Raw genomic sequence first — 7,877 nt, 5'->3', positions numbered from 1 at the left:
TCTCTCAAAATAAGCCATATCAGCTCATGATTTCTTTTGTGGATATCTTCAACTCACTTCAAGGTTCTCCTCCCTCATACATTACAATATGGCATTGAGCCTCCCTAAATCCACCATTGCGTGGATTTCCTGTCGCTATTTTCTGAAGTGCACCTGTTGATGACAGTCGTACAGATGGATCTACTCTACATGCTATGATTTACTCTATGCCTATAGGTCATTTGAATTCCACCATATGAGCTTCCTCTTGATAAATTTTGAGCCCAAATGCTTCACTGTAGCTGCTACAATCAAGAAAAAACCAATCGCTTCTTGCAAACGGGCAGCCATAGCTTTTGAGCTCAAGCTCATAAAACTATTTAATTTCTCACTCCTTTGGGCTCAACCAACCCTCTGCAATCCTAATTCACTCTAATCTACTCAGGTTCCAATTCAAATTAGTAAGGAAGTAAGAAATCAAACTCAATTTCAACATCAAGCTCATATTTTACTTTAATCTCTTACTTTCTTGACCTCAAGCTTGTCAATGCCACTCAAATCTACTGTAACACTCTTTCTAAGCTGAATCCTAGCTCACTTTCTAGCAAGCATTCAATTGATTTACCAGCAAGGATGGAACTCAAATTACAAGACAAGCATCAAAGACTCATCATTAAGCTTGACATCTAGTATCTCTTGATACTAACGTAGTGCTTTTAGGCACGTGCTTTTTTAGCACATTCAAGATCATCTAGGTTGCTAGTTATTCTTAGTCATTTGAAGTTGATTTCCTATCATGGAATGTGAAGCATTAAGAATTTTAAATGGATGCTTCTCATGAAGAGTAATATGACTCATGTTTCTCATCTATACTACATGGAAGAATTTTTTGTTCCACTTACAAGGATGGATAGACTTACTTGTTCTAAAGTGCAATCAATTATCTCATTTGAAGCTTTTGAAGTCATTCAAGCTGCCTCGGTAATCATGCAAATCTATATTTTCTTGAGGGGGAAATGGACATGAACATTAATGCTAGCAAAGTCAATGAAGAAGAAGACCAGAAAAACCATAAAGAAGAAGATAAAGTCCATGAAGAAGAAGACCAAGAAAAAGAAGACCATGAAGACAAAAAGAGCATCAAAAGTAAAATGGACTACATCAAAGAAGAAGACAAAGAATAGAAGATATGTTATACCTACCATGACATATCTAATGAAGAAAACCTCAAGGGCTTGTCAATCCTTGTCTCCATTTTTCACTAGAACATTTTTTTTGTATGTCATTGGCATTAATGCTCCTAACATACACCTTGTAAAACTCCTTATGTAGCCTATGCATAAACAACCTCTACACAATTAGTGAGGCCTTGTAATAGCCCTTGGATGCTAGCCACTTTTTTTGTACCCACACTTAGCCTTTTCTGCAACAGCCTCTAGTGTTTACCATTTTTGTGGCATATCTACACTTAGCAAGGTTCTACTCATGACAACCTTTGTAAACTTAGTGCCTTCTTTCATGGTTGTGATTGATGAGGGGTGTTGAGAAATATGCAATCACACCCATGTGATAGCCTCCTTGTATTGAGCAATAGGGCAAGACTCAAACAATTTACTAGAAAGAATACCTGAAATACATGATGCCTAAATCCCATAAGCACAATGGAGAAAAAGAGAACCATCATGAGCCTATAAAATGATGTACCTTCTTATCATTCAATGATGGAATACAATTGTACTTTGTCCTTTTAGTCATTGTCATTGTCATACTCAAGATTGTGTTTATGAGTTTGAGCTTCCATCTTGGAACCTAATTCACGTGAGTAACACTTGGTCTCTTTAGTCTATGTCATCATGAACATTGTCTTTGTGTTCCATCCACCATAGCCATGCTCTAGATCCATGCATTTCAACAGAGTTGATAAGACTTTGGGTGGCATCTCCCCAGAGGAGTTAAAGGTCTTCATCAATGATCTGGGGTCAACCACCACAAGGAAAAGAAAATTGATTATTTTAAGGAAATATTTTAAGTGTTGCAGACAATTTTGCATTACTCTTAATCCACAAAAGTGTGTCCTTGGGGTGCCCTATGGGTTGTTACTAGGCCATGAGGTTAGCTCAAATGGTATTGTGACTGACCCTAAAAAGATAAAGGTTATAGTCGCTACGAGTCCACCATGTACTCCAAAAGAGACGCACAACTTTTAGTATCAGTGGGATATTATTAGAGATTTATCAATGCATTGGCAAAAAGAGCATTGCCATTGACAAACTTGTTATATTTTAACTGTCTGTTTAAGTGGAGTGAATCTTGTCAAGTATCCTTTGAGGATGTGAAGTAAAAATTAATGAAAGCACCAATCCTAAAAGCACCTAGAAGAGGTGAGGTCTTTTATATATTTTCATTAGCAACAATGCATAGTATTAGCTATTGTTTAGCCTAAATTTGGAAAGCAAAATGGTATCATCCAATAGCCTTTGCTAGTTGGAAATTGGGGATATTTGAAGTCAACTATACTTATATGGAGAAATTGTGCCTTAGAATGGTTTTCACGACAAAGAAATTCAAACACTATATTCTCTATAAAAATGTGATATTTTTTACAAAGGAAGAAGGACTTAGATTGTTGATGAACAAGTTGCAGCCGTTTAGCAAAGTGATTAATTACTTTGCAAGAGTTTGATTATGAGATTAGAAGAAAGTCACCAACGTTGCAGGGTATTGTGGAATGTCTTGTGGATTTCAAAGAGGCAAATTAAATTCTGGCTGAAGAAGTGACATTGAAGGTCTATTCAATATTGATACAGCTTCCATCCCTTCTTGGTATGTAGCTATAATGCATTATGGACTTGGGGATGCTCTATCAAAGTCTAAGAAGAGAAAGATTAAACACAAGCACTACGCTTTTCAATTATAGTGGGTGCCTTCTTATATCGAAAAGATGTGGATGAGATTTATCAGTGATGACTGGTACCTGATGAGGTACCATTCATTCTAGAGGCATGCCATGACTCACATGCGGGGGACATTTTTCTAGACGGCTTACCACCTAGAAAGCTCTCTATACTAGATATTAGTGGCAACCATCAATCTTCCAGGATGCTTTCAGTTATGTTAAGAACTGTGATGTTTGCCAAAGACACATGCCAGGGAGAATCGTAAGTGACCTCTAAACCCTATTTTAGTTATGTTACCCTTCAAAAAATGTGTATCAATTTTGTTTGACCAATATACCCTTCATCAACTACATGGAAGTGTTATATTATTGTAGTGATAGACTACTTTACAAAGTGGTCTAAAGCTCGAGCAACGATGAAGGATAGCACTAAGGAGATGGCCAATTTCATTATAGAGTAGATTGTTTCAGAGTTTGGTTAGTTACAGATAATAATGGTAGGAGTGGTAATGACTGCCGTGGGAGAGACTCTCTCATTCTCAATCACGTTGACAGTCTTTTAATAAGTCCTATGGATGTAAGTCCTCATTGACTTATTATTATTGTGAAAAAGTAGGATATATTCAGTCATAATGCCATAAAATCCATGAGGACAAGCACAAGAGAAAGGGTAAGGATAAAGTACAAGACAAAAATGATGATTGCAACATTATCCCTAGTAAGTCTAGCATTAATATTGAAGAGATTAGTGTCGTACTATAGAGTGATTCTAATGATGATTTCGTACTTTCAACTTCTTCTCTTGATACTTCACAATACGGACTAATGCTTTATCAAGATATACTTAGTGTTGGTGTAGCTGATAGATATAGGGGCTCCCTTTCATGTGATCTCTCATAGAGAGTGATTTCACTCCTATCACATTATGACTAGATCAATCCGTTTGGGTAATAACTCGGCATCAGAAATTGTTGGGATTAGTGATGTCTAGTTGTGATTTGGTTCAAGTATAGCATGTTTACTCTTCATGATGTACATCATATACTCACTCTCATGAAGACTCTTATCTCTTCTAGCACTTTGGATGATGCAAATTATGATGTTTCCTTTGGTAATTTCTCATGGAAGATTACACGTGTGAATCTTGCCATTGCATATGGTGCTAAGTCCAATGCTCTCTATCCCTTGCTTGTACCTAGGTCAATTGACCATATTTTGGTAGTGGATATAGTTTCACATATATCTCTTTGACATTATCACCCTTGGGTACTTGTCCTTAAAAGAAATGAAAATGATTATCCATTTGTCATATTTCCATCCCTTGACTATAAGTATTTTGAGTCTTGTAATATTTTTTTATAAGAAAATCAAACACGTAATATGTATAAACAGTCTGGTATGACATGCATAGGTGAGTCTTTGGCTCTTGTTCATTTGGATGTATGTGGTCCCATGCCTTGCAAGTCACTATAGGTGGCATGAAGTATTTCATTACCTTCATTGATGACTATAAACATAAGGTTTGGGCATACCCTATTAAGTAGAAATTAGAAGTATTTAGCTACATCATAGCATTGGCTTGCTTTGATTAAGAACTAATCTAGAAATAGGCTAAAATGCCTAAGGTCAAAGAATGGGGGTGAGTATGTATCTAAAAGCTTTGAAAGTTTTATGATGAGAGAGATATTAATCATTAGTTGACTTTCCCATACATCCCACCAACCTAGAATGTTATGGATGAGTATATGAATAGGATAAACCAAGAGTGATTCCATAGTATGCTTAGCAAGGTAGGCTTACAATAGTATTTTTAGATTGAGGTAGTCACTACTACTATACACTTGATTAATCGGTCTCCGTGTACTACTCTTGACTATTAGGTTGCAGTGGAGATATAGTTTGGAAAACCTCTCTCATATTTTTATTTGTGTATCTTTGGTTGTGAAACTCTCTACCATGTTTCCAAGGATAAGCACAATAATCTCAATCCTAACTCTAAGAAAAGTATATTTCTTGGTTATGGAGATGTAAGTGATATGGGCTATCGCCTATGGGATTTGCAAGCTTGGAAGGTTGTCCAAAGCCATGATATTATCTTCCATGAAGAGAAAATACATCAGCAGCCTGAACATGTTGTTGAGGTATGGAGGGTGATATTTCAGAAGTAGCATGCTACTATTGTACGACTAGCTAGACAGCCTAGTAGTGGGACTGATGCTCTAGTGGCCAAGGTCCTTGATATTCCATAAGATGTACAAGCTCCATAGCCTATTTTTAGGCATTCACCTAGAGATAGACATCAGCCTATATGGTTTGATCCCTCTATGGATTATGTTATGGTGATAGATACTAATGTGTCTCTTATGATGAGGCCACGCATAGAGGTATAGTCACCCTTGGGAGAGGGTCATGTAGCTAGAGTATGACTCAATGTAGAAATATCATATGTGAGATTTGGTTCCTTTTCCTAGTGGCAAGCATGATTTGCCATGCAAATGGATATACAAGATGAAAAGTACCCTTGGATACCCTAATTTGGCATACAAGGCCAAATTGGTTGCTAAGGGCTTCAAGCAAGAATATGGTGTGGACTTTGATAAAGTATTTTCTCCTACTTTGAAGATGAATATCTTTGGTTGACTCACCTTGACTTGGATCTTTATCAAATGGATGTCAATATGGCTTTCTTCATGGGGTCTTTCATGATGAGATTTACATAGAGCATCCTAAGGTCTTTGCAAAACCTAGCAAGGGCCACCTAGTATACAGATTGAGAAATAGTCGTTATGGCCTTAAGCAAACACCTAAGGAATAGTACCACAAGTTTGATGCTTTTATGTATTCATAGGGATATTCTCATAGTGATATGGATACGTGTTTATACACAAAGAAGGCTTTTGATGGTAGCCTTATGATATTAATACTATATGTGGATGATATGTTGATAATTAGGAGTGCTCATGATGAGGTGAATGCCTTGAAAGTTCAACTCAAGAAGAGCTTTGAAATAAAGGAAATGAGACAGGATTTACGTATTCTTGGGATGCGCATTACACACAATCTCTCTAAGGGGATTCTTTATTTATCATAAGAGTACATCCACAAGGTCCTTGACTAGTTCCATCTACAAGAGATGTTAAGCCTATTGGGATGTCCTTTATCTTCTCATGTGAAATTTAGTCTAGTCAATTTTCCGCTATTTGATGAGCAAAATGTTGAGATGTTTACAATCACACCTACTTCAGTCTCTTTGGAAGGAGTAGTGAGGGCTCAGGAGCACTAGAATCCCATAAGCACAGTAGGAGATGTGCTACCTAGACTTTCCTATAAAGCATTGTACTTGCTTCCTTTTTTTAAATGATATTAAAGTACTCTTTTCTTTTCAATAAAGTATTTATGTCATAATCCATACACAAGATTGTGTTTATGAGTCCAAGTCTCAATCTTGGAACCTTATTCACTTGTGTGACAGTTAATCTTGTTTGTGTCCATGTCTTCATGAGTTTGGTCTTCGTCTTCCAACCTCCATAGCTTCCGCATTTCCATGTCCTAGATCCATGTGTTTTAACATGGTATTAGAGCCCAATCAAGCATGGCTCATCTTAGATTAGCTCTTCTCTACTCTCTCTCAATCCCTTTTCAACTTTAGTCAACTCAGTTCCAGCCCATGACTTCATCTCTCAACTCTACCTTCACTTGAGCTTCCACGACAACCATAGCCGGTTACAACCTGTCAGCTTGAAGCTCTTATATCTTACTCCATAGTCAGATATCCTAGAGCTTCCTCCTAGAAAAGTGTTCCCCTACTTCTAGAGCTTCTTCTTGTCACCTCAATCACTAACATCAAGCAACCATAGGCTCAGCATTGTCAAAATTCTGAGTCACTACCATAGCTTGCAACTGTGACCTACAGGACATACCCTGCTTGGAGTCCCTGGATCTCTCAACACAAAGCATATATCCTCTTTCTTTCTTCTAGAGGATCATTCCTCAACTCAAGGCACAACTCTCCATCAAGTTAAATCGTGACATTAGCTTCTTAGTGCTTCAACATTGTTGAAATTTTGTCACGCTATCCAGAATTACGCATGTGTTGATCGAACGCCCTGATCTTTCTCTACACAGCATGATTCCAGCCACCATCATAGGGCATTGATAGTCCATAAAGTAATCTTCATTTTTATATAAAGAAATTTAAAAATGATCAAGTATAGCTCTTGTAATATCAAAAAAACTAGGCCATTGTCAAAAGCCCTAACTGTGACTCCATAGCCATTTTTCACCTAAGCTCAAAAATCTCATCATTTTCTCTCTCCTGCCACATGGAGCAAACCATTGCCACTTTGATCTGTTGTCCCAGCATCAAATCAAGGGGGGGAAGGACCTGGAAATATTGAAGAAGGATCAACAACCCCGAACTAAGAGGATTCAAGTTTGACATCAACTCAGACATAGTCTTTACATAGTGTGTTTTCACACTATCATTACTTGTGTCTCTTGACACACTGTAATATGCTCTTCCACTAATAAAATCTCATAATTTTGGAATTGATTTACTATTGTTCTTGCAAATTCAACATGGGAAAAGACTCTCAAATTTCTTTCTTCAAAGGAGTTGGGTTTCACACTTGACAAACTCGCATCAAATTCATTCTGAGACAAAGAATGACCTATGGGCCATTACCACTGGAAAACAGAAGAAGCCTCGTGATGCAGACCTTGCAGTCACTTAGAAAAAGAATGATGATAAGACTCATGTCAAGAATCACGTGGTGGAGGGGGTTGCTCAAGATGCTGCGCCGAACACACACAAAATGCACAAGGAGAAGCTCACTCAAGAGACAAGAAGAGAGATGGAGGCCAAAACGTGTTCTTGCTGATTTCTTCTTCTCTCTCACAAAGTGGTAGTGTACCTCAATATGTTTTGTCCTGGCATGAAACACAGGGTTCCTAGCCAACTGTATACTGCTCATGTTGTCACAATAAATGGCAACTGGTGAAA

The sequence above is a fragment of the Lygodium microphyllum genome, chromosome 20 (genome assembly GCF_053477565.2).
Source record: "Lygodium microphyllum isolate KBCC chromosome 20, Lygodium_microphyllum_v1.1.10, whole genome shotgun sequence".
NCBI classification, from domain to species: domain Eukaryota; kingdom Viridiplantae; phylum Streptophyta; class Polypodiopsida; order Schizaeales; family Lygodiaceae; genus Lygodium; species Lygodium microphyllum.
Note: the sequence above shows the minus strand (reverse complement) of the source record.